We start from the raw sequence: 27,295 nt of genomic DNA, 5'->3' as shown, positions 1-27,295 counted from the left end.
GCCCTTGGAATTGGGTGTGCATCTGTCCTGGTGACAGCATTGAGTCCTCTGTAATCCACACAGAACCTCATCTCTCTCTTTCCATCTTTGGTGTGAGGTTTGGGGACCACAACCACTGGGCTAGCCCAGGGGCTCTCTGAAGGCTCAATGACACCTAATTCCAGCATCTTTTGCACCTCAGTCTTGATACAGTCTCTGGCATGGTCAGGCTGCCTGTAAATTTTGTTCTTCACAGGAAGACTATCACCAGTGTCCACCACATGGGTACACCAGTTAGTCTGACTGGGTGTCAGGGAGAACATATGTTGATATGACTGCAAAACCTGTCTACAGTCATGATGCTGATGTTCAGTGAGGCTGCCATCTAAGGCCACACCATCCACTGAGCCATCCTCAGGGTTCTGAGTCAGCAGGTCTGGGAGAGGGTCACTCTCTTCCTCCTGCCCCTCATCTGTAGCCATGAGCAAGCCCATGTCTGCCCTGTCAACATATGCTTTCAGCCTGTTAACATGGAGCACCCTGTGGGGGCTCCTGGGAGTTCCTAGGTCCATCAAGTAGGTAACCTCTCCCTTCTTTTCAATGATAGTATGGGGTCCAGACCATTTGTCTTGGAGTGCTGCTGTGGCCACTGGCTCCAACACCCATACTTTCTGTCAAGGCTGGTACTCAGTCAAGACAGCCTTTTGGTCATGCCAGGCTTTCTGTAATTCCTGGCTAGCCTCAATGTTTTTGGATGCCTTCTCCATATACTCAGCCACCCTGGAGCTGAGACCAAGTACATAGTCCACTATGTCTTGCTTGGGCTTTTTGAGAGGTAACTCCCATCCTTCCCTCACCAGACATAGGGGTCCTCTTACAGGGTGCCCAAACAACAATTCAAAGGGGCTGAAGCCAACCCCCTTTTGTGGGACCTCTCTGTAAGCAAACAGAAGGCAGGGCAGAAGGATATCCCATCTTCACCTGAGCTTTTCAGGTAATCCTTTGATCATGCCCTTTAGGGTCTTGTTGAACCTTTCAACAAGCCTATTGCATTGTGGATGATAGGGAGTGGTGAACTTGTAGTTAACACCACATTCCTTCCACATAGCTGTTAAGTATCCTGACATGAAGTTGGCACCTCTATCAGATACTACCTCCTTAGGAAACCCAACTCTGGAGAAAACTCCAAGTAAGGCCCTGGCCACAACAGGAGCTGTTGTGGTCCTAAGTGGAATTGCCTCTGGGTACCTGGTAGCATGGTCCACCACCACCAGTATGAATCTGTGCCCAGATGCTGTAGGGGGATCCATTGGACCAACAATGTCAATCCCCACTCTTTCAAAGGGCACCCCAACCACAGGTAGTGGTATCAGGGGGGCCTTTGTGGTACTACCTGCTTTGCCACTTGCTTGGCAGGTTACACAGGAGCGACAAAACTCCTTTGTATCTTCTGACATGTGAGGCCAGTGAAAGTGACAGACAAGTCTGTCCCAAGTTTTGTTCTGGCCTAGGTGTCCTGCTAAGGGAATATCGTGTGCCAAGGTAAGAAGGAAGCCCCTAAATTGCAGAGGTATGACCAACCTCCTGGTTGTACCAGGCTTGGGGTCTCTACCCTCTGAATAAAGGAGCCCATCATCCCAATAGGTTTTATGGGTACCTTGAGCATTCCCAGCAGCCTCAGCAGCAGCCTGTTGTCTGAGGGGTTCAAGAGAAGGACAGGATAACTGAGCCTGCCCCAAGTCTGCCCTAGAAGGTCCCCCTGTCCCCAGAAACTCAACCTGATCAGGTTCAAGCTCTATAGGGACAGTTCCTTCAGGGGTCTCAAGATCATCTTCCTGTGAAGGCTGATCCTCACTTGTAGGCATTTGGGAAGGCACAGCCTTTACCCTCCTGTTCTTCTTCTTGGAAGGTGCTTGGTCCATTGTTCCAGGATCCAAGACCTGAGGTTCAGAGAGGCACTTTTTGGCCTGTGACCTGGTCACAGCAAGGACATGTGATGATATCCCTAACATCTCTGCATGAGTCCTGTACTCAACTTCTGACCATAAAGAGCTCTCCAGGTCATTGCCCAACAAACATTCTACTGGGAGATCAGCACTAACCACAACTCTTTTTAGGCCAGTTACCCCTCCCCAGGAAAAGTTAACAATTGCCACACTATGTGTAGTAGTGACATTGCTGGCATTGGTCACCAGGTAATTATCACCTGGTATGTACTGTCCAGGGTCCACAAAGCTAGGCGTCACCATAGTGACACTGGCACATGTGTCCCTGTATGCTTGAGCCACTTTTTCATTAATTATAGGTGTCTGTCTGTACTTGCCCAGATTACTGGGACTGAAAGTAGGGGAAAAATCAATTTCCCCATCACAAATCAGTACAGCCTGTGTAAGAGTTCTGACTAGGCCAGAATCTCCATCAGTTCCCAAGGTGATACCCACTACCCCCTTAGTTTGTGGACCAACACTGCCAACTATACTAGTGGGTGCAGGTGCCTTAGGGGCTGCAGTGTTGGGGGCTCCACCCTTTTTACAATCACTTGTCCAGTGAGTGGTGTTTTTGCAAAAGCTACACCAGGGTTTTCTTTGACCTTCTTTCTTCTTCTTCTTGGAAGTTTGGGACCCACCCTCAGTATTAGTTTGGGGCCCTGTTGAAGACTTCTGGTCTTTAGCTTTCTGCTCCCCACCCTTCTGGTCAGTTTTCTTTTGGTCACCACCCTGGTTCTGGTTCTGGTTCTTTTGCTTAACTCTGGTTCTAACCCATTTGTCTGCCCTCTTTCCCAATTCTGGGGAGAGGTTAGATCTGAGTCAACCAAATGTTGATGCAACTGCTGGTTCTGACAGTTATTTAAAATCTGTTCTCTCATAAGCAAATTGTACAATCCTTCATAGTCTGTAACCTTACTTCCCAGCAACCAGCCCTCCAGAGCCTTAGTGGCACATTCAACAAATTCAGACCAGTCATGAGTCTGTGTCTTCTGGGTATCTCTGAACATTAACCTGTACTGTTCAGTGGTTAAGCCTAACCCATCAATCAGAGCACTCTTCAGGACCAGGTAGTTTCTAGAATCCCCATCACTAACTGTGAGGAGTCTGTCTCAGCCTCTACCTTCAAAGGAGAGCCACAAGATTGCTGCCCACTGATCCTGAGGGACCTGCTGTACTTTGCAGGCTCTCTCAAGTGCAGTCATCCACTTGTGGATATCATCCCCAACTTTGTAGGGGGGCACAATCTTACTCAGGTTTCTATTGTCATAGGACCTGTTTTTATCCTTAGGGATATTGCTGCCACCAGTGGATCCTAATCCACTCTCTCTAGGCTGTCTTGCTCTAGCAAGCTTCTCTTTGGCCAGGGCAACTTCTAATTCTTGCTTCTGGATCCCAAGTTCAGCCTCTCTCATTTTGGCCTCATGTTCCCTTCTCTGAGGGCTAGTCAACTCCCTTCTGGAGTTGCCATGAGAACCTCTAGAAACATAGGAGGTATTGGATTCAGCTGAGTGATTCCTCCTCCTCCTGTGCTCCTGGTTAATTCCACTTGGGGGTCTGAATGGGTTGGACCCATGTTCAATCCCAAATAAGCTTAAGTTAGCCTGGTTAAGCCTGCTGACTAACACCTGGCTATTTCCCTCATCATCAGACCCACTTTCTTCCTCCTCTTCCTCTACTTCCTCATCCTCAGGCTGAGTATCTCTAGTGTTCTGGTTCTCCTCATCTATCTGGACGACAGGGACAGGGGCATCAGTGTTTTCTTCTTCAGAAGGAGAGCCTCCATCACCAGTCCCTGAGGGGCCTGGTTTGGAGGTCTTTAGAGCTTCAGACTGGTCTAAAAGCTCTCTGAGGTGATCTGCTGTAGGGCTAGGACCCGTTTTGATTCCTCTCATGGAACACAGCTGCCTCAGTTCCTTAAAAGGAAAGATAGCAAATTTGGATGGTGCCCTTGAAGGGTCACTCTCAACAGAGATAGGTCCAGTGGATCCCTCTGCTCCAGACATTGCTCTAGTGTGGTGGATATGTTGCAATCTACCTACACTTGTGTTTTCCTACAAAACCTATCTAGTAGTTGTAGTCAGGGTGTGCTACTCCCTATCCTCTACAACAACTAAGTTCAGTAGAACTTAAGTATATTAGTCTTGTTTTAGTGTACCTATCAGGTACCTGTATGATCTTTCAAATGATACTCTCAAAGATTGTAATGGTAAAACAACAGCAAGCTCAAATCCCAATCCGCTCCTCACCAATGTGAGAAGTTGGCCTGGTATATGATGCTCACTAGTTCTAGTGATCACCTTGTACCATGCCAAGCAACCCTTATGGTGGAGGTTGTAAAGTCAACCTTATAGACACGCTATCCTAGGGGTAGCATGGACTAAGCATCTTAGGCTAAACTCTGTAAAGGCATGTGAAGCAAAGTGCACGCATGCACCAATGTTAAGTCAATGGTGAGTAAAAGTTACAAAGTTAGTGTTTTAAGAACCTTCCGATGGACCTACAAGGATAAAACTTTAGACACAGGCACTCGAGGTGTACACCAGTGTGGGAACACCGGCGTTGCTGAGTTACCTCACCCACAGGAAGCGGGTGCACAGGTGCGAAGTAGTGTCGGGTTTCGTCACGCAGGTCGATGGTGCTTGGAGCTGAAGATGCTGCAGGCGGGTCGTCGAGAAGAGTTCCGGTGGATCCAAGGGTGGATCTGAAGAGGTGAAGACCTGAATGCAGAGGGGACAATGTTCAAAGTCACTAGCCATTGACTACCGTGGAACCAGGAAGGAACCAGGCGATGTCGGGTGCAAACAGGTGAAAAGGTGAAGATTGTCTCTGCAGCCTCGTGGACACGAAGAGATCAAGGATGTCCAGGCATTGGTCACGAGCTGTCCCACAAAGGTTCTCGCTGATGGCGGTGTCGGCGGTTGATTGGATCAAACAGGCCTTGGCTAAAGCAAGCCACGCAGGAAGTGATTCAAGCTTCTCACTCGGACCAGCAAGGTCAGAGCGGGTGCTCCCTTTCAGGGAGCAAGGGCCAATCTGGAGCAACCAGACCAATAGTGCAAGTCATAGTTTTCATCGCCAAGATGGCCGCTAGCCACGTGGCAAGTGGCCAGGATGGCGCGTCGAGTGGCACAGTGCAAAAAGGCCCCACGCAAATCGTGGAGATGCTGGGGGGGTGATCTTCAGTGCAAGGGCTGCTCGAGGTTGGGGCTTCTCAAACCCCAAAGCACAGCACCGAGGGTGCCTCGGGTGCTGCGCAGTCAGCTTCTCGGGGGTCTTTCAAGAGGTCTGGTTCCACGTCTCTTGGTGCCTCCACAGGTCCCTTCTTTGCAGGGACTGTGGATCGGGCTGTGAGATGTCTGGGAATCTGGGTCTTGTCAGGCTCTGGGCTCGGGCTCCAGCGGGAGGCGGCGGCAAAGCAGATGTCGAGTTGCTGGTTGGTGCCTGTAATCACAGGGTGGTCACTCCTTGGCCACAAGGGAGATTCTCTTCGGTCTTCTGTGCAGCAGAATGTCAAAGTCCAGTTTCTTCTGTATTTCAAGTCGAGTTCAGGATGATCTGAAGTCTCAGGACACAGCTCCTACTCTTATTCCAATTCTAGGGGCCGGATCACCTGCTAGGTCCCTCCTCTGGGTGGGACCAGGAAGGGGGGCGGTTACACCCCCTTTCCTTTGTCAAGCTTCGCGCCAGGACTGGGGCTGGAAAGTCCCAGCACCGGTTTGAACTGGCCTATGCACGGGGACACCTTGTGTGCCCCAGGCATGTCTGATTCTATTCAGCCCTGTCCTACCCAATACACAAAATCCTGTCTGGGGTGGTGCTAGCACCTCCCAAGGCAGGAAACCCTTTGTCCAAGCTGCCCTCGCTGGAAGGACTCCCAGCAACAGGAGGTCAGACTTGTGTCTGTGGTGGCAGCATCCATTTTGTGATGCTGAGGCTCTGTTTAACATTAACCGGGGTTCAGGTTAGGTACATGTCGTGTCCCTCTAGAAGGGTGGAATGCTACCCCCATCACCAGAACTGGCGAGGGGGTAGTATTCCAATTCGTATGACACCTTACTCGACATGTTTTGATAAAGCCAAACCCAAGATAGCATTTAACTGCGAGGATTACAATGCACTTAAGAGTATATGGTATGGCAGTATCATGAAACAGCTAAAGGACATGGTTCCGAAAGCTGCAGACAGGCTCAGCTCATCCCAGAGCACCATCTCACATATTTCCAAGCACTCTGCCTCCAGGATTGATGAGGCCTTCCATAGGAGTGGCTGATAGGAACATATGTGTCCATTTTAGGTTAGGTATAGGCATACTACACCTAAGTAAGGGGTGGTTACACCGACTTACCCCAGCTGAGTGATCAGCTAGTTGTGTCAAATATGGAGGCCAGGCCAGGGGTGGCACAATACATGCTGCAGCTCCTGGTAGGCCTTGGAAGCACCTATGCCCTGGGTACCTGGGTACACTGTTACAGGGGCCAATAAGGTGAACCAGTTCCAATTTCGTAATGCACCTACAGTGCATTGGCATCAATTTAGAGAGCGAACAGTAGGCTGTTGGTCTGATTAGCAGGCCCCCAGCCACATTAAGTCATAAACCTGTGAAGCAAAAAGCAATAATTTCGGGTTACCATAGGATAACAGACCCTACTCTCCTACAATCATAACATAACTGAGCTGCTGGTAGCAAGCTAAGCAATACCTTCCCAAAATGAGAAGTACATGTGCTTATCCGCTCAATCAGCGCTCAATCATGCTCGATCAGGCAAGATATAGAAAAGGTGGAAAGGGTCCAAATGGCTGTCCCTTCCTTTTTAGGGTGGGTCCTGCTGACTATCATAGGATTCCTTGTAAGAGTGGCCAGGGTCAGAGGAAAAACTTTCAACCCTTCTTAGTGTTCTCTCCAGAAGCAGGCATTTTCTGTGCCTTTAATTTCAGGCTTTTCCCAGCAGTCTCTGTTCTGCCTATGTAAATTAACAAAAGCAGTGCTTATTCCTCACTTGCTCTAATGTCCTTCCTGTCCACAAAGCTCTGCCTAAGTATGCTTTTTTTCTTTTTCAGGGAAATTCTAAATGGTTTCTCTGTCCAGTCTGTGGCAGTAGAATGCTGATTATGATGCCATGTTTTGTTGAATCACCAACTACAGAGGAATATATGAGTCTGAAGGACATGGAACTCTTAGCTAACACATCACAATATGTGATGCTTGCCAACCAAGCACTACATTCTGGTGCGCTGATGATCAGAACATTCTGCTCCTAAAGGAACGAAAAGACCGCTTGATTGAAAATAAAGTCTCTGTTTATATTAACGCTCTCTCTCTACCTATATCTATCTATCGATCTATCGATCTATCTATCTGTCTGTCTGTCTGTCTGCCTGTCTGTCTGTCCGTCCGTCCGTCCGTCCGTCCGTCCGTCCGTCCGTCCGTCCGTCCGTCCGTCCGTCCGTCCGTCCGTCCGTCCATCCATCCATCCATCCATCCATCCATCCATCTATCTATCTATCTATCTATCTATCTATCTATCTATCTATCTATCTATCTATCTATCTATCTATCTATCTATCTATCTATCTATCTATCTATCTATCTGTCTATCTATCTATCAATCTATCTATCTTTATATTTGGATACATGCATACACCTACACATAGATATGCCATGCATTTCTTTGGATTTATTTCAACCTCTTGCCTTTATTTGAGAATCCCTACTTTTGAAGTGACTGCAAATGAAGTCATCTCTGGCACGTTTTGGCTGATGCAAGGTAACCAAAACACAAGACAACTTTTAATAAAAATCATTGGTTTCTTTGTTAACGTTCACTGTCAAACATGGGACTTTCACACGTCAGGTAAATATGATAACCAATACACAACAGAAGCAGATGCAGATTGCTTATCAATGTCGTGATAGAACAGTTGTGATTTGAGTAGAAGAAGCGCCCCTAAATTGATACTTATTATATACAGCCTGTAAGATAGTCAAAAATGCATGCTAGGAGAGGAGATGCAAATATAAATGTATTAGAAAAATACATAAAGAGGAGAGATATGCTTTTATTCATGCAAGGCTAGAAAAAATCCCCATACTGCCGAAAGCATTCATACACCACCAAATGGAAATAAACAATTCTGACATTAAACGCAAAGGTGACGATGCATTTGTATCATCACCTTGAAAAGGATCATCCAGGAATTGAGCCCAGGCCTCAGAACTTAAAAACCAGAAACACTCCACTAAAATAAGAGGCCTGTTGGTGCCAACAATTCTCAAAGTTAATGCTTGTTCTGGTTGAGCATTGAACCAAATGTAGGGCTCCTTTAAAAGTGAGGTCTGTGAATCAACAGATACATCCACATGCCAATTGTGTTATTGTTTTTAAGAGAATTTACTTTCTTGGAATGAGACTGCATGAACCCATCTTCAGGGCCTGGACAATTTCATGCAAAACGGCAACTCTCAACATTGCAGCCAAGACAATATAACAAGTGTTTCTGCCAGGTTTCGAACCGGGGACCTTTCGCGTGTGAGGCGAACGTGATAACCACTACACTACAGAAACAGATACCTACAGTTGATTCTTCTGTGATGAAACTGCTCAAAACAGGCTATTCCAAAGGCATCTGGTTTTAGATTTCTTTCATGCAACCTGCCCGACAGCCCTATCTGAACGCTTGTATATGCCTTGCAAGTTGAGAAATGTTTCCTATTTGCTCAGGCAGGGCAAGTTTAAAAGCATGAGACTCTAGCAAATATTCATCCACTACTGCAAAGAGAAAATTGATATTGGCTTTGAAATGCATACTTCAAAAGAGCACCAATGAAAGGGCTCGTCCGGGATTTGAACTCGGGACCTCTCGCACCCAAAGCGAGAATCATACCCCTAGACCAACGAGCCATCGAAAAGCCCTCACCTCTGAAAAGGTAATACCAGCTCTAAGCCCGCAATGAACATCATGCTGGGGTCTTTTTCATGCTTGGTCTGTGAATACACATGAAATTCAGTGTCAACTTAGACTTTCTCAAACGATAGCACTATCATTTGTAAGTGTCCCCTTTTATTTTGTCTCAGCATTGGACACGTCTTAAAGGAAGTCAGCAGTTATTTATATATTTCTGCATTGGCTAGAGCCTAAAGAGAAAGAATAAAAAGTTGTTCATAACAACATAAGAAACACATTTTGCCTTTTCTCTCAAATACTTATTCCCTTTGTGCAAATCACAATGCCAAGTGAATAGCTGGGCCACAGATTCAGGCTAATTATCTATCTCTTGAATGCAAAAACCAATAAAACTGCCTAATGCAGGACTAAAGCATTCCTTGCATAGCCTCTAACATCATAACATAACTGAGCTGCTGGTAGCAAGCTAAGCAATACCGTCCCAAAATGAGAAGTACATGTGCTTATCCGCTCAATCAGCGCTCAATCATGCTCGATCAGGCGAGATATAGAAAAGGTGGAAAGGGTCCAAATGGCTGCCCCTTCCTTTTTAGGGTGGGTCCTGCTGACTATCATAGGATTCCTTGTAAGAGTGGCCAGGGTCAGAGGAAAAACTTTCAACCCTTCTTAGTGTTCTCTCCAGAAGCAGGCATTTTCTGTGCCTTTAATTTCAGGCTTTTCCCAGCAGTCTCTGTTCTGCCTATGTAAATTAACAAAAGCAGTGCTTATTCCTCACTTGCTCTAATGTCCTTCCTGTCCACAAAGCTCTGCCTAAGTATGCTTTTTTTCTTTTTCAGGGAAATTCTAAATGGTTTCTCTGTCCAGTCTGTGGCAGTAGAATACTGATTATGATGCCATGTTTTGTTGAATCACCAAGGTACAACTACAGAGGAATATATGAGTCTGAAGGACATGGAACTCTTAGCTAACACATCACAATATGTGATGCTTGCCAACCAAGCACTACATTCTGGTGCGCTTGTAGTGTGTTTATCTAGGTACCTGTATCGATACTCCTATTTCTGACCCTTGTCCGGTTATAAATCATTAATATCCATACAACGGCACAGAAACACGTTTCATAAATTAGTCATAGCGCATGCTGTCACATTAAGCAAGCACTATTCCTCCAGCCCCCTAGAAAGCACACCGAGTTCTCTAAACAAACCAAGCCTCCAGCAAACCTGGGAAATCCCCACTGCTATTGTTTTGATTTCGTCCGAGAACTCCTGTAAAAAACTGTAAGAACGACCAGTTCTTAATGACATCTTTAGTGACGTCTTATGTCCATCCTTACGTCAAACCCGGCACCTTTCAGGTATAAATATACCAACGCTGCCCTAAGTAAACACACGGTGGTGATGAATCTGGAGCAGTGACTACTTGCCGGAGAGCCCAGCTGATGTGAGAGCCCACGGACGCTGCCCCTCCCTTTTTGACACGCTGAGGAAGACGCTGTCTTTTCTCTTGCTGAGAAATCCAGCCTCCAGCGTTTCCAGCCCACCTTCGCGGGTGACTGGGATACCGAGTCCTGAGAGAGAGATACCAGCCCTCCAGCCTTCTCAATCCCATGTACTGAACTGACTAAACCCTTACAGAGAATTCTTGAGTCAGATTCTTGGCAAAACAAACTTAACTTAAACTGCTACTTACTTACTCCTTCCCATGTATTAGGCTTAGGTCAGGTACACCGGGTTAGGCGTAGTTAGAAGCACCAGTTGAGTACGATTAGTCAATGTATATATGTATGTATATCTTTTATCCATTTTAAAGTATCATATGGCTAAGAAACCATATCAATGCTTTTACAGTATTATTTCATAATCCTGCTTTTACTGTATGCACTTTACTTAACTATAAGTATTGCAATTGTAGCAATTCATTTCTCTTGTATGAGAAAAGAGACTGATCAATAAATAACACCTTTTATTGAAAACGCCCGTCTCTCCTTTTCTCTGCAATCTGGTGAAACTAAGTACGCACGTATTGACTGAGTAAAATAGCTGTCTTTTGTTTTCACACGACTCTAGAGATATACTCTTGATCAGGGAGAGCAAAGTTGTCATGTTCTATGGTTGTCAGAAACTAAATCCCTTCTTGTCTATCCAGGGAAGTTAAAATCCTCCTCGCCTATTCGAGAAAGTTTCTAGTGAACTCTGAGCTAGCTGGCACACAAAACTTAAGTCTAATATCGACAGTAGAAGACCTAGTTAACCTCTGTCCTACGTCTATACTATTGAAGATATTATTCCAATGTGCAGAGCCTATTGGGAATATAGGAACTACACTACATGGCGCCCAACGGTTTGGTAAGGCGATAAATCTAACGCAAGGCATTAGAGTAACTCAGTCGTGCTTTTTCACACAGCCCCTTTCTCCCGTAAATACTCCAAAGACGTCTGGAGTGGGTCAAAGGTTAAAATCCGCCGGAACTTAGTGGAAAGAGATTTCTATGTATAGTTTTTGGTTTATTCAACGTTGAAGGATACAGTGTTCCAAAATATTGTGCACCTAATCTTTGTTTCCTTGGAAACCTGATCTGCAACAAAAAAAAACCTTCTTGTCAGTAAAATGACAGACAATGAAGAAGAAAGGGAGGCAGCTAGAATAGCAGCTCAACTCCTAGCGGATGACACAAGTCTCCTACAGCAAGACCCGGGTGCAATACTCATCCCGGTCAGCATAAGAAAAACTATAACTCTTAAGCAAATAGAAAATGGACTAACATCGAGAGGTGGTACAGTCATATTCGTAATTGAGGCACATGAATATCGTCAGACAGAGGTATTCTATTCATGGATAAACTTTCCAGCAGCAAACGCTGTCACACATGAATTCCACTATTACAAAATAGAGGAACCACCGGATGAGTACACTCCTTTCGAGGAGGTGGAAATAACATTAAAATACCAAGAGAACCTGCTCTGGTTTAAAGGCGCCCTAAAACATAATGATCACATCACCAGGCTCGGTCCACTAGGTAGACCAGGAGCAACGTGGCCGGTTCTAGCCGGTTACACACCACATCCAGACATTGAAAAAATGTCAATACCAGAACTTTTAGCACAGCTAAAACAACTGATTAAAATACATAGACAATTAGTCCAATATGTAATGCGGACTTCAACAGTCCAACTAGCTATTAAAATTCCACAGCTGACCCCTCATCAGGGGAACACAAATAAAATCACACCACAGAACATACAGTCATGTCTAGGTAAAGTACCCATTAAACGGGAACAAATTCCATTCTGGTTAGCACAAAAAATCACTCAAATAGAGGCGGTATTTCCGGATACTACCCCTGTTGAGAAACACAGAATTCTGACTATCTGTCTTCCAATGGGGATCGCACCACATGTGGAGGACTGTGACACTTGGGGCACAGTCTTTGCTTCCATTTACACAAAAACACATGGTGTTCCGTCCATGGCGGTAATACCAGATGTGCTAAGACAGATTCAAAATGAATACGGTCCAGAACCTGCTTTAACTCTGGGTATGAAATTACTGAAAGACTTCAAGCAGGTCTCGGCTATATTACTAGCCAACATAAAAGGGGAAGCGGCATCTGTAGCGATCCGCCAGAAGTTGAAAGAAACAGATATAGCAGAACAGCCATTTGAACTTGCCAGAATCATAGAAAAATCCTATGAAGAACTAGGAAGAGATAGTTTGGGTGGAAAACCAGTGAAACCACAACTAACTGAAAATCCTGAAAAGGTATTTATTAAAAATAATCTGAACACTCAAAAAAAGAGCTGGGATGGAAATAAACAATCCACTCCCAAAGAAAAAAGATTCCAGACCAGAGGAAGGTCTCCTCGGCGGAAAGAGAGGTCTCCAGACCAAGGACACAAGTCTCCCCAGAGGGAGCCCTCTGAGAAAAGATACAACCTTAGAAATAGGCATAATTTGAAGAAACCTGATAGATATCAAGATATTGATACACGTCCCTCTGGATCTTTTCAGACTTCCTCGCAGAAATCGGAAAGAAGAGGACGGTCAGAACACAGGAAAGAGCACGTCAAGTCCAAAGACAAGGAACCTGCTCATCAAAGTAAAAAATTACAATTTCCAAAAAAGAAGGTAGCCAGTATTAAAGTAATCAAACATGCCGAGGATCCTGAGGACACAGCTGAAAAACGGAGAGTGGGCACAGACCATGCTAGACAGCGCAGCAGAAGTGAGCATAGCTCGCAAGATCCTGATGAATCATCTGGAGACAGTGGACACAAATGAATACATTCAGGTGGAAACTGCAGATACCAGGGTTAGCAAACCTCATAAAATATACGAAGTAACATTACGTATAGAGGGAGATAAGACTAGGAAAATAAGGGGTCTATTTTGGGATAACCTCGCCAAAGGCTATGACATCCTTTTAGCTGAAAAAGATTGGCCACCAGAGTTTGTCAGGGAGTGCTCTCATGGCGAAGAAATGATTATGCCTGCCTTCTCAAATCACATTCCAATACATAAAAAATATACACTTGCAAGAAAGTGGGCAGTAGCCCAAGCTCCTGCATTATATAAAAACCATGTAGGATGGGATGAGGACTCGCCTCCTCACAAAATCCAGTTAAAATCACAACCAACTGCACAGAGGCAGTACCCAATTAAGCAAGAAGCTAAAAAACAGGTCAGGGAGATCTTAGATCAACTTGAATACCAGGGGGTGATTGAAACTTGCACCTCACAAATGAACAATCTTTTGTTTCCTGTCTCCAAGCCAGATGATTCATATCGTCTAGTTTTGGACTACAGACACCTAAACTCATGCTGCAAAACTTTTGCAGTACAAAACTCACACAGTGCAGCACTAATGAATAGCATAGTGCGCAAAAAATACAAAACAACATTAGACATCTCTAATGGATTCTTTTGTCAAAATATAGCACCTGAAAGCAGATATTTGACCGCTTTCTCAATTAATGGCTCGCAGAAAAATTTCGTTTGCCACAGGGGTTCAAGAACAGCCCAGGATTATTCTCAGCGAGAGCAACAGAGTTACTACAAATATTTGATGATGAGGCATTATCTTATGTCGATGACATCTATCTAACAGATGATGAATTGGATACTCACTTGAAAAGAGTGAACACCATAATACTTGGGTTCACAGCAGAGGTTTACAAATTCAACTTCAAAAAGTCAAGAATTGCCCATCTAAGTGTCCTGTTTTTAGGATATGAATTATCAAGTGAAGGCAAAAGCCTGGCAGACAATTTCTTAGAGAAATGTGCTGTAATCCAAGCACCAAGAACGCTGAAAAACTTAGAATCAATTCTAGGTTTCCTGAATTTCGGAAGAACTTACATTCTAAATTATGCAGAGAGGGTTAAACCTCTCTATGAACTAATAAAACCAGATTTTAAAACAATCAATTGGACTCAAAAACACACAGAAATTTTGAGATCATTGCAAACAGACATGTTAGCTAAAACAAAATTGCAAACACGCGATAACACACGCAACCTTGTGATTCGAGTCATCCCAGGAAGATGCGGATTCACATACCTAACCTCTAATGAGGGAGAAACGGTACCAATAGCATACAAATCACATTTGTACACAAAAGCTGAAATGAAATTTAGCCCAACGGAAAAAATTCTAACTGCGCTGCAGACTGCGGTAGCGAAAGAGAGAGCCCTAGCACAAGGTAAACGAATAATCATCGTTACACCAGTACCAGCTCTAGAAGCGGTAACAAAGGCAAGCATTCCAAATGCTAAAGCCCTACATCCGAGAGGGATACAATGGGTTAACTCTCTTGCTGCCACAGACGTAGTATACGAATTTGATCCTAATTTAAAAACACAGGAATTTCTCCAATATGAATTTGACTGTCCTCTGCCGACCGAAATCCTGCCTCGTGAACACTACGGCTGTATAATATATACAGACGGATCAGCACAGCCCGCAGTTGGGGGTAAACAAGCTTACAGTGCTGCGTGTGCGAATGTCAAAGGTCGTTGGCACGAAGGAAAATTTAGACCACTAATCACTAAAACACAATCTCTAAGAGATTGTACAGCTCAGCGAGCTGAACTACTAGCATTTAAGATGGCGCTTGAAAATACCGATCGCGAATTCCCCACACTCATAGTGTGCGATTCATATTACTGCGTTCAGTCTTATAATGAATACTTGCAAAACTGGGTTCAAAACGGTTTCAAAGATGCTAAAGGTGGCACAATCAAGCATAAAACGCTTTGGGAACAAGTAGTTCTTTTACAAAAGGAACTACAAAAGACTCACGTGATACATACACTGAGTCGTCAACGTGATGGCGTTCACGTTGCAGGGAATTCATTGGCTGATGAGGCCGTGAATGCAGCTGTGCAAACGGCTTCCGTAGCTGCCATCACCCGGCCAAAAACAAAAATAGACAGCGATATATTGCAAGCTGTCAGCGCTACAGTAAAAAATGAGATAAAAACACTCCCGAAAGGCTTTCCAGTAAAGTACGGCTCTATTCGATTTGCAAACTGATGCGAATAACGTTCCATTTGCTCGAATCCCTGGAGTGGGGGATAGGGCAATTCCAAACATGGAACATAGGTTAGGACTAATTATAGCGGCACACGAAGGGCTTGCTTCTGCACATGCTGGTGTTTCCGCCACAGTATCATTATTAAAACAGAGATACTGGTGGCCACACATGAGAAGACAAACTAGGAACTATGTTCTAGAATGTGAAATCTGCCAAAGAATGAAGGTATCAACAGTGAAACGACCAGCACAGACGCCCCTTCTAATCTCAGACAAACCATTAGCTTGTGTTTACCTGGACCACTGCGGTCCCTTACAAAGGGATGGCAACTATATATCATGGTCGCAGTGGATTCCTGTACGAGATTCATTTGGATGTGGCCCCAGCGCTTGGCTGACGCCAGAACGGTTATAAAAGATTTGTGAGTCTTTATCGGCACATACGCGATTGGCATGCTACATTCTGACCAGGGTCCTAGTTTTAGCTCTCGAGCTTATATGGAGGCCATGACCAGCATGGGCATTGCATTGCGGTATTCTTGTCCCTTCCATCCTGAGGGAAACGGGCTTGTGGAAAGAAAAAAACGAGACATAAAGCAATCTATAATGGCAAAGGTATTAGGTTCGGGTGCTGGGTGGGTCAAACATTTAATAAATGTCCAACGTAGTCTTAACAATCTGCCAAGAAATTCTCTAAAAGGTTTCAGTCCGTACGAACTATTGTTCGGGACTAGAATGCTAATCCAGGACCTCGATAGTCAAACTTCAGTGGTGAAAGAAAAATGCTTTGATATCAAAGATCGTTTGGCTATTTTACAGGACTTAAATGAAACAAGAAAAAACCTGAGCAACATAAAGTTGAAACAACAGCCAACGGCCACTGAAGAGAAACCACCTGTCCCAGCAATGCCTGTCTGGATTCCAAAGATTGGGGATCTAGTCAGAGAGAAAATAGCGGTAAAGAAGGAATTTGGGCCTTCTTACAGAAAATCAGTACCTGTCTTAGCTGTCAACGGAACAAGATCAGTAGTACTACCGCCCCTTGCTGGTAAAAAGGAGAACCGAGTTGTATCCATCGACCTGGTTAAACCACAATCATGTGGCCAATAACAAGTAGTAGGCCAAGTGGACTCCCAAGAAGTAGCAGAACACCAAAGTTTGCTACAAATCAAGAGGTTCAAACTGAAAGACTAATCACATTTGATAAACCTACAGTAAATCAACAAGGACTATGCAATAAAGCCATGGAACTTAAACCTCTTGAAACCCAAATCCAAATCTTACATCAAGAAACACCAGTCTACAATGATGTAGCCACAGACTATGCTCATGAAACAAAGAAAATTCCGAAAGCAGAAGCAATTGAAACCATTGACAGAACTGCATCAGGCTACTTCATCAACTTCGATGATTTTTCTGAGGATCCAAGCGAACCTGAGGAACAGCCAACAACTCCAAAGACTTTTAAAAACAAAGCAAAATAACTTTTTCATCAACTAAAAGCAACCTATCTGATTTCTCCATGGATTGAATTTTGGGTGGTACTGGGTGTACTTTTCCTCCTGCTTTGGCTCATCATGGTTCTATGGTTGGGACATTTCATTGAGGGAAAATATGTTACAATGGACACAGCAAGTCAGAATATCAACTTGGTCCTAAAACCACACAAGTCTTCACACATCGAGAAAAGAGAACTTTCTTCAGTGAACTTCACAGCCAATCCATTACCCGGTGGGGTAGCATGGGACAAAACTGATTACGAAATCAATGGCTCGGTCGAGCTCCTGAAGTATCCTCATCAATTCAAGGTTTCATTAAGTGACTTTGTAAAACCGAGCACATTTTCTGATGATTGGGACTTTGAAAGTATTAATGATATGATGTCAGACCTAGTTATGTCAGCTAAATTTACTGAACATGATTATTTACAGGGTTCATGTAATTATGACCAGATGTACTGTTACAACCACTATGGTAATCATTATTTGCATAAATCTGCTCAACCTAGAAATGTTTTTAATTATAATCAATGGGAACATTGTGCAACTCCACCAAAAGGCAGTTCAAATACATTTTATGAAATATTTTCTTACTTCTCAGGGTTTAACACAAGTAATGCAGAAACGTTTTATTTCAAACTGTTAAATAAGACAGGAATGAAAACCATGCTGACAAACACAAAATTAATCTATTCAGAAATATTTTTTGATAAAATGAATACATTCGGTTTTGATTTCTGGAACAATAATATTGAAACAAAAACCATCTGGGGTACTAAAGATTGGCAGGTCCAAGGTATAGAATCATTATTTAGAGCCTGCATGATCCCAGAACAAATTATATTTTTGAATGACACAATTCAACAGACAACCTGTCTTGGCCTAGCCAAAATAAAAGACTTGAACAAACCGTCTACTCCAAAGCCAACACCTGACAGTAATAGCACTACAGATGTTGAGATAGACGTATCCCATATTGTTAACCAAAACAGAACACATCCTGATTGGAAAAAATGGTTGATCTGGCCCACAGACACAAATAACTGTCAAGATAGATTCCTGAACAAAATACAGGGGTTAAAAATGTCCAGGCCAGACCCTAGATACTCCCAGCGACAACATCCAGGGATTGTAACAACATACAGTGTGGGTAAACTCTGCCTTGAATGGCTACGAACATCCACACTGGCAGAAATTAAGCAACACTTGACTTTACTTAAAGAAGGTACTGACTTGCGTGATTTCATTATGGGACCACGCAAACAGCGTCAAAAACGTTTCATAGCGGCCTCTATATATGCAGCTTACAACGAAGCTTGGAAAGTAACTCAAATTAAGACAGCAGAGAAAATACGGGAAATTGACTGTATTAATTTGGAAAAATCACTTTCTGTTGTGGACAATGGGTTAATGACTCTGTCTTCCAGAATATATTCACTGGACAGTATTGTATCATCTGCAATCGATATAATAGAGCAGGACTTACTGATGTTGCAACACGGTCAGTCTCAATTGCATTCTATTGTACAGCTTGGCTGGACGTTACAAAATCTGCGTTCAGGCTACGTGCCTTGGCGTTTAATCAACACAACGTCATTATTCTCTATCTATAACCTTACTGATACACAAATCAGCCTGGCACAAAAGGGAGCAGAATATACAATTCTGAGCATTGAAAAACTCGAGAGATTACCATTGACAATGTCAGAACGACCTGTCATTGAATGGATAATACATGGGATAATAACTATTCCGATAACGACTTTCCAATTTCGATACTGCCAAAAGTATATACAGGCAGGCCAGTATGAAAGGTTGGGTAAAGGATACATTAAGTCAACATGGAAATTACCTTAAACACGCATATGTTATAGTGAAAAAGGACAGAGTGTATTTCTTAGTGGTAATAATTGTGAAAAATCACTAAGTGGTATACTTCTGTGTCAGGGCAAAAATTTGCATGGGGCCTGTGAGGGGACTTCTAATAACCTTTCATGTCACCAGCTTGGCACACCTGCAACTCGAATAGAGCCATTCTTTAGACGGCTTTCTAACGGGAGCTACATTCTAATTGTGGATCACAGATGTTGTGGCCTAGTGCCAGGAAAAGCTTATCTAGTTAGTGTAAGTTCCATGGTCACTTGCTGTGAGCGAGTATTGTTTCCAAACGACACTCCAGACAGGGAGGGAAAAATTTGGCCCAGTTTGAATATCTCTTCTATTCGAATTGATACTTTAAGCAGAATGAAGACTGTGCTTCTACAGACGCCAGTTCACTTGACGTCATCAAAAGAAACGTATGATCTCCAAGTTGCAAGGACAACGACAGAGATACATGCATTATTATCAACAAATTGCCCCCTACACTTCGCAGAAATGCTAAACGAAATCTTAAACATTTCTGATACGAATGGTATCGCGAGTGTATTTAAGACAGTTTTTTCGGGACTGTTAACACCCTTCAAAGCAGTCCTGGGCATTTTTCCTAATTTTGTCCATTCACTCTTTGGCGGACTTCCACTCCTGTTGGGACTCGTAGCAGGCATCTTATTTTTGCTACTCCTGCTTCGTTATGGCAAGCCATGTCACAGACAAAACTCCAGCAACAATGGAATAAACGATCCTAGCTATACGCTATCGGGACCGCATAACTAAAGTCCTTGGATTAGCCCGGCTAAGGGATCTGAATATGACCTGGTTTCTTTCATTCAGACCCATATGGCAGAATTGTGTCTTACCTGTGTTAAGATGTATGCTATACGGCGAAGAATGCGTGTTGGACACCTGTCTTACACTACAATCAGAAGTACCATTGGATACAGATACTTTGTTGGGTCCAGTAAAGGCTCATGCATCGTGTTGTCCCCAGCGGTTACCTATCCTGATGACGGCATTCGTGGAAACTTCACCACTACGATTGAAGGGTAGTGAAGTACAAGATGAGAGCAGCATCAACCAGGTACGACCTACTGTAAGCAATGCTGATCGAAACATCATTGAAAGCGAACATGCGCACGACTGCATGGTAGCGACATTCTCCAACTTGGTCGAACTTTCACCTGAGGCAGTAGACTGTTTTTTTGAAAGTCTGTCTGACATGATGTTTTCACCCGAACAGAAAGAATAACTTTAAGCAAACGAGCACACAGCGTTCCCTGAACTCTGCATTTGGCCTTCAGCTTTGATAAACAAAGCTACTAAGACTATTTGAAACTATTTTTTTCTTCTTCCCCTGAAAACGAAAACTTTTTTCCCAAAGTCCAAAATATTTACCTTTTTTGGCACTTATCTTCTGCTTAAAGTAGAACTATTCTTAGAGAACAGAGCTTCTATTTTTAGGAACTCTAGAGACAATACATTACCTCAGCCTCTAGCATATTTACAAGTAAAACTGTATTTATATGTGATGGAGTGGTCTCGCACTTTTTTTCTGTATTAAGAGCCATTTCATGTGTAATTTTTGCAAATCATTCATGCTGATATAAATGTGCATCTCTTTGAATGATTACACTGCTTGAAAGCATACAGTACCTTTACTCATTTTCGTGTATCTCGCATATGCCATTTCAGATGCAAAATAATGTATTTTGGGGTGGATCGGTATACACATGCACTATTATATATGTTTACTATTGCTTAGATTAGTAATTATGGACATGAATTCGTGGAGTGGGTGTAGTGTGTTTATCTAGGTACCTGTATCGATACTCCTATTTCTGACCCTTGTCCGGTTATAAATCATTAATATCCATACAACGGCACAGAAACACGTTTCATAAATTAGTCATAGCGCATGCTGTCACATTAAGCAAGCACTATTCCTCCAGCCCCCTAGAAAGCACACCGAGTTCTCTAAACAAACCAAGCCTCCAGCAAACCTGGGAAATCCCCGCTGCTATTGTTTTGATTTCGTCCGAGAACTCCTGTAAAAAACTGTAAGAACGACCAGTTCTTAATGGCATCTTTATTGACGTCTTATGTCCATCCTTACGTCAAACCCGGCACCTTTCAGGTATAAATATACCAACGCTGCCCTAAGTAAACACACGGTGGTGATGAATTTGGAGCAGTGACTACTTGCCGGAGAGCCCAGCTGATGCAAGAGCCCACGGACGCTGCCCCTCCCCTTTTGACGCGCTGAGGAAGACGCTGTCTTTTCTCTTGCCGAGAAATCCAGCCTCCAGCGTTTCCAGCCCACCTTCGCGGGTGACTGGGATACCGAGTCCTGAGTGAGAGATACCAGCCCTCCAGCGTTCTCAATCCCAGGTACTGAACTGACTAAACCGTTACAGAGAATTCTTGAGTCAGATTCTTGGCAAAACAAACTTAACTTAAACTGCTACTTACTTACTCCTTCCCATGTATTAGGCTTAGGTCAGGTACACCGGGGTAGGCGTAGTTAGAAGCACCAGTTGAGTATGATTAGTCAATGTATATATGTATGTATATCTTTTATCCATTTTAAAATATCATATGGCTAAGAAACCATATCAATGCGTTTACAGTATTATTTCATAATCCTGCTTTTACTGTATGCACTTTACTTAACTATAAGTATTGCAATTGTAGCAATTCATTTCTCTTGTATGAGAAAAGAGACTGATCAATAAATAACACCTTTTATTGAAAACGCCCGTCTCTCCTTTTCTCTGCAATCTGGTGAAACTAAGTACGCACGTATTGACTGAGTAAAATAGCTGTCTTTTGTTTTCACACGACTCTAGAGATATACTCTTGATCAGGGAGAGCAAAGTTGTCATGTTCTATGGTTGTCAGAAACTAAATCCCTTCTTGTCTATCCAGGGAGGTTAAAATCCTCCTCGCCTATTCGAGAAAGTTTCTAGTGAACTCTGAGCTAGCTGGCACACAAAACTTAAGTCTAATATCGACAGTAGAAGACCTAGTTAACCTCTGTCCTACGTCTATACTATTGAAGATATTATTCCAATGCGCAGAGCCTATTGGGAATATAGGAACTACACTACACGCTGATGATCAGAACATTCTGCTCCTAAAGGAAAGAAAAGACCGCTTGATTGAAAATAAAGTCTCTGTTTATAATAACGCTCTCTCTCTCCCTATATCTATCTGTCTGTCTGTCTGTCTGTCTGTCTGTCTGTCTGTCCGTCCGTCCGTCCGTCCGTCCATCTATTTATCTATCTATCTATCTATCTAGCTATCTATCTAGCTATCTATTAATCTATCTATCTATCTATCTTTATATTTGGATACATGCATACACCTACACATAGATATGCCATGCATTTCTTTGGATTTATTTCAACCTCTTGCCATTTATTTGAGAATCCCTACTTTTCAAGTGACTGCAAATGAAGTAATCTCTGGCAAGTTTTGGCTGATGCAAGGTAACCAAAACACAAGACAACTTTTAATAAAAATCATTGGTTTCTTTGTTAACGTGCACTGTCAAACATGGGACTTTCACACGTCAGGTAAATATGATAACCAATACACAACAGCAGCAGATGCAGATTGCTTATCAATGTTGTGATAGAACAGTTGTGATTTGAGTAGAAGAAGCGCCCCTGAATTGATACTTATTATATACAGCCTGTAATATAGTCAAAAATGCATGCTAGGAGAGGAGATGCAAATATGAATGTGTTAGAAAAATACATAAAGAGGAGTGATATGCTTTTATTCATGCAAGGCTAGAAAAAATCCCCATACTGTCGAAAGCATTCATACACCACCAAAAGGAAATAAACAATTCTGACATTAAACATAAAGGTGACGATTTGTATCATCACCTTGAGAAGGATCATCTAGGAATTGAGCTCAGGCCTCAGCACTTAAAAACCAGAAACACTCCACTAAAATAAGAGGCCTGTTGGTGCCAAAAATTCTCAAAGTTAATGGTTGTTCTGGTTGAGCATTGAACCGAATGCAGGGCTCTTTTGAAAGTGAGGTCTGTGAATCAACAGATACATCCACATGCCAATAATGTTATTGTTTTTAAGAGAATTCACTTTCTTGGAACGAGACTGCATGAACCCATCTTCAGGGCCTGGACAATTTCATGCAAAACGGCAACTCTCAACATTGCAACCAAGACATTATAACAAGTGTTTCTGCCCGGTTTCGAACCGGGGACCTTTCGCGTGTGAGGCGAACGTGACAACCACTACACTACAGAAACAGATACCTACAGTTGATTCTTCTGTGATGAAACTGCTCAAAACAGGCTATTCCAAGGGCATCTGGTTTTAGATTTCTTTCATGCAACCTGCCCGACAGCCCTATCTGAACGCTTGTATATGCCTTGCAAGTTCAGCATTTTTGCAAAATGCTTAAAGAGAAATGTTTCCTATTTGCTCAGGCAGGGCAAGATTAAAAGCATGAGACTCTAGCAAATATTCATCCACTACTGCAAAGAGAAAATTGATATTGGCTTTGAAATGCATACTTCAAAAGAGCACCAATGAAAGGGCTCGTCCGGGATTTGAACCCGGGACCTCTCGCACCCAAAGCGAGAATCATACCCCTAGACCAATGAGCCGTCGAAAGGCCCTCTCCTCTGAAAAGGTAATACCAGCTCTAAGCCTGCAATGAAGATCATGCTGGGGTCTTTTTCATGCTTGGTCTGTGAATACACATGAAATTCAGTGTCAACTTAGACTTTCTCAAACGATAGCACTATCATTTGTAAGTGTCCCCTTTTATTTTGTCTCAGCATTGGACACGTCTTACAGGAAGTCAGCAGTTATTTATATATTTCTGCATTGGCTAGAGCCAAAAGAGAAAGAATAAAAAGTTGTTCATAACAACATAAGAAACACATTTTGCCTTTTCTCTCAAATACTTATTCCCTTTGTGCAAATCACAATGCCAAGGTGAATAGCTGGGCCACAGATTCTGGCTAATTATCTATCTCTTGAATGCAAGAACCAATAAAAACTGCCTAATGCAGGACTAAAGCATTCCTTGCATAGCCTCTATCATCATAACATAACTGAGCTGCTGGTAGCAAGCTAAGCAATACCTACCCAAAATGAGAAGTACATGTGCTTATCCGCTCAATCAGCGCTCGATCAGGCGAGATCAGGCGAGATATAGAAAAGGTGGAAAGGGTCCAAATGGCTGTCTGTTAGACCTGCCTGCTTCTGAGAGTCCCCTCACCACTATGATTTCTTTTGTTCCCCTGTACCTCCCAAAATTTGTCGCTTTTCTTTGTCTGCTAGGACTTTGTATGTGTTGTTTCATGGGGTTAAATGTTCCTTGACACCCAGTTGCTCACAAGGTTGTGGCACCTATTTACAAGGCACCTGGCGAAACCTGTGGCATTACAAACTGGGGTTGTCAACCCGAATATATGGCCCTAAAATGGTGGACACCCTTTTCCCTCATGTGAGTGACTCCCATTGGAGCCTCCATGAACTCTGGCCTTTTGAGGTTTTGGCGCCTTTTGTTTGGCGCGCATTCCTGACAGGAATTCCTTTATTTCCCTCAGGTACACAAAATGGCTGCTCTAGAACCATAGTACGGTGGCTGTTAGTGTCCTAAATACACCTCAAAAGTACCATGTCATTGTCACAGCCAGAGAAGGTTCTAGAACCTTCTGGCTCGTGCCAGCACCCCAGGGCACTGGCTATAAAAGGCCCAGTCCCTGGCGGCCATTTTAGATTAGATGAGATTCCAGACTTGACACCAGATTGACACCTGCCCTGTTGACCCCTGAGGTGGCTGGTAGGGCAGGCAGTAGAGTAGCAAAGGTCATTGGCATTGATTCTGACTGGCGTTCCAGTCAACTGCATGAGCGGTGACCTTGCGCCGATAGCGCCTGCCCAGCGAGTGCCTCATTACCCCCAAAGACTGTGGCCAAATTTGTGTGCCTCCCCGCCCCCCCGGTGGTGAATTGCGACCGATTTCACGGGTCGCGAGGCGAGAGCAAGTTAGCCGCAACCGCGATCGTCAACAGTGCCCCCTTCGCGACAAGCGCCTCTAGAGGGCTTCCTGCGTGGACTGAAGGTGAGGTGGTGCACCGGGGCGGGGGAAAGCCGGCCTTCGTTGGGCGGGACTAGCGTCTCTGCCACTCCCCAGTGACCCGGGAGCTGTAGCTGTGGGCGGGAACCACCCTGTATGCGGAAGTCGGAGGGAGGTCCGTGGAGCCCCTGAGAACCCCCGTCGCTGGCGTGAGAAGTGCTGAGCCCTGACTGAATCGCTTCCCGATTGCAGCCGATGCGAGGTGGGCCCGTTTCTTCAGGTGGGGTGCAGCGTTGTGAAGGAACTGTGAACCGGCATTGATTTGACTGAGCGCGAAGGTTGTGTGACCTCTCCGGCAGCCTGTTTGTCAGTCTAAAGACTTTGAACTGGTGCCGCCTGAGTGCTAGCAGTGACAAAGCCCGTAAGCGCGCATGGACTCCACCGGCAAGCAGAGATCTCATCCCGGTGGCAGCCGAGCGCAAATTAAGTATTCACTGTGTTTCCTTGCCTTTTAGATACACGCGCATACTCCCTGAATGAACCTCAAAGAGTCCCAAAACTCATTCTGTGCCCAGAGAAGCCCGTATGCATTATCATTGAAACCAACACAAACTGTAAGAGTTATCTTTCCAAACTGAAACGTATTACAAGTGTAATGTTCCTGAAGTATTTAATTGGTGGCAGCGATACCAGAATGAACATGTGTTTGATTAGTTAAATGAATCAGTATTTATTCTGTTAGGCAAAAGTGATATTCATTCTATTTATTCGTGATACTCATTCCTGATATTTATTCTATTTATTGATGCTATTTATTCCTGATATTATTTATAGTCTTACTTATTATAGAATTGAAACCCAGAACTGTGTGACCAAAAGAAATGTGTATGTGCTTTCCCAATCAACCCTATTCACAACAGAGAACTTTTACATAAAGGAATCGTATTTTTCTACAGCAGTGGTGTGGTGTCCTTCTTTTTGGTGTGACTGCGCAGGGGGTTATTATTGGGTCAGAGACGGCTTAACACTACAGCCTTCACTTGCCTTGTCACTTGAGCCAAGCTACCCCCTTTGTGCTGGGCTTGCCCATCGCAGGTCCAACATAAAATTGGTGCTCAGCGGGTGGGATTACGAGCCGTGCTTGTTTTGTACCCCATAATAATTCAGTGTGCACCACAGGTACACACCCGGAGTTTTCTCCTAGCGGCCCTCCAATTCAACATTTTGCTTTTTCTAAATTCTTTCCTGGAGGTGGGTGGAGGTGACCCTCAGAGTTCCTATCCTTGTAACCTACTTCAGGGTGGTTGTCCACACTTTTCACTGACAAGATGGAATTCGAAATGTCAGAGCTGGAGACCTATACTGTGGCACAGCTCAAGGATTTCTGTCAGGAAAGGGGAGTGTTCGTTAGGCGAGGGGCCAAAAGAGAGGAGCTCCGTACTACTCTGCGAGCCTGGGTGGAAGTGCACATGGAGGGAACGGTGGAGGAGGAGGAGTCAGACAGAAGTACTGTCATTGATGGGACAGCGGAATGTCTCCCGGAGGGGGTGAAATGTCAATCAGCCCCAAGGTAACCTCACGGGAGGGCAGCAGCGTGTCATCGAGAGGGTTGTCAGAGACCGAGTTAGCCGACAGGAGAGAGGAAAGACAGTTGAGGTGGGAGATGGCTAAGATGGAGATGGAAGAGAGAAGGAGGGAACACGAGTTCAAGATGGAAGGGAGGAGGATGGAACACGAGTTCAAGCTAGGAGAACTCGACCTCCAGGCCCACAGCATCACTCCGAAGGGTGTCGAGTCAAAGGAATTTGCCAGGGAGCCCAGGCCCCATTTACCCAAGGACGTGGTCGCCAGTTATACCGCTGGAGACGACATAGCCAAGTGGCTGGCAGCCTGTGAGGTTTCCTTAAGAGCCCATGGGATCCATGAGGAGCATTGGGGTGGTGGATTATACCGGTACATGCCTCCGACAGGTAGGGATGCCCTATTGGCCCTAGACCGGGAGGAACAGGTAGATTACCCCGCCATGAAGGTGGCGCTCATCAGGAAGTTTGGGTTGACCCCAGAGAAATACCGGCAAAGGTTCAGGGGCAGCCACAAACTGAGCTCACAGAATTGGGTTGACTTCCTGGATTATGCCAAGAAAGCCCTGGATGGGTGGGTCCAAGGTAATGAGGTGGAGGACTATCGAGGGTTGTACGACCTAATACTCAAGGAACATCTACTCGAGAGATGTCTTCCCGAGCTGAGGCAACACCTAGTAGACAGCAAACTTACTTGCCCCCGTAAGCTTGCTGAGGAGGCGGACATTTGGGCAAGTACCCGAGTATCCACGAAGGGGACGGGAGGAGATTCTCAGAAGTCCGGACAGGGCGCTCCCCAGAAGAAAGAGGGGGGAGATAATAAGAAACGGGAGTTCTCCAAAGGCCCCCAAAATGACTTTAAGGGGAA

The 27,295-nt window shown here is 44.3% G+C and overlaps 4 non-coding genes across 4 annotated transcripts; all 4 read right to left on the bottom strand.

The window, feature by feature from the left end:
- Positions 1–8,457: 8,457 nt before the first annotated feature.
- On the bottom strand, positions 8,458–8,530 carry TRNAV-CAC (transfer RNA valine (anticodon CAC)). Its single transcript has one exon. It is a non-coding gene; the product is annotated as a tRNA-Val (tRNA).
- Positions 8,531–8,794: 264 nt separating this feature from the next.
- On the bottom strand, positions 8,795–8,866 carry TRNAP-UGG (transfer RNA proline (anticodon UGG)). The gene has a single exon. It is a non-coding gene; the product is annotated as a tRNA-Pro (tRNA).
- Positions 8,867–22,990: 14,124 nt separating this feature from the next.
- TRNAV-CAC (transfer RNA valine (anticodon CAC)) lies at positions 22,991–23,063 on the bottom strand. Its single transcript has one exon. It is a non-coding gene; the product is annotated as a tRNA-Val (tRNA).
- A 288-nt stretch (positions 23,064–23,351) lies between these two features.
- TRNAP-UGG (transfer RNA proline (anticodon UGG)) lies at positions 23,352–23,423 on the bottom strand. The gene has a single exon. It is a non-coding gene; the product is annotated as a tRNA-Pro (tRNA).
- Between the last annotated feature and the right edge of the window lie 3,872 nt (positions 23,424–27,295).

Source organism: Lissotriton helveticus, chromosome 8 (assembly GCF_964261635.1).
Source record: "Lissotriton helveticus chromosome 8, aLisHel1.1, whole genome shotgun sequence".
In the NCBI taxonomy this organism is placed as follows: domain Eukaryota; kingdom Metazoa; phylum Chordata; class Amphibia; order Caudata; family Salamandridae; genus Lissotriton; species Lissotriton helveticus.
Note: the sequence above shows the minus strand (reverse complement) of the source record. Positions and strands in the feature narration are given on the sequence as shown.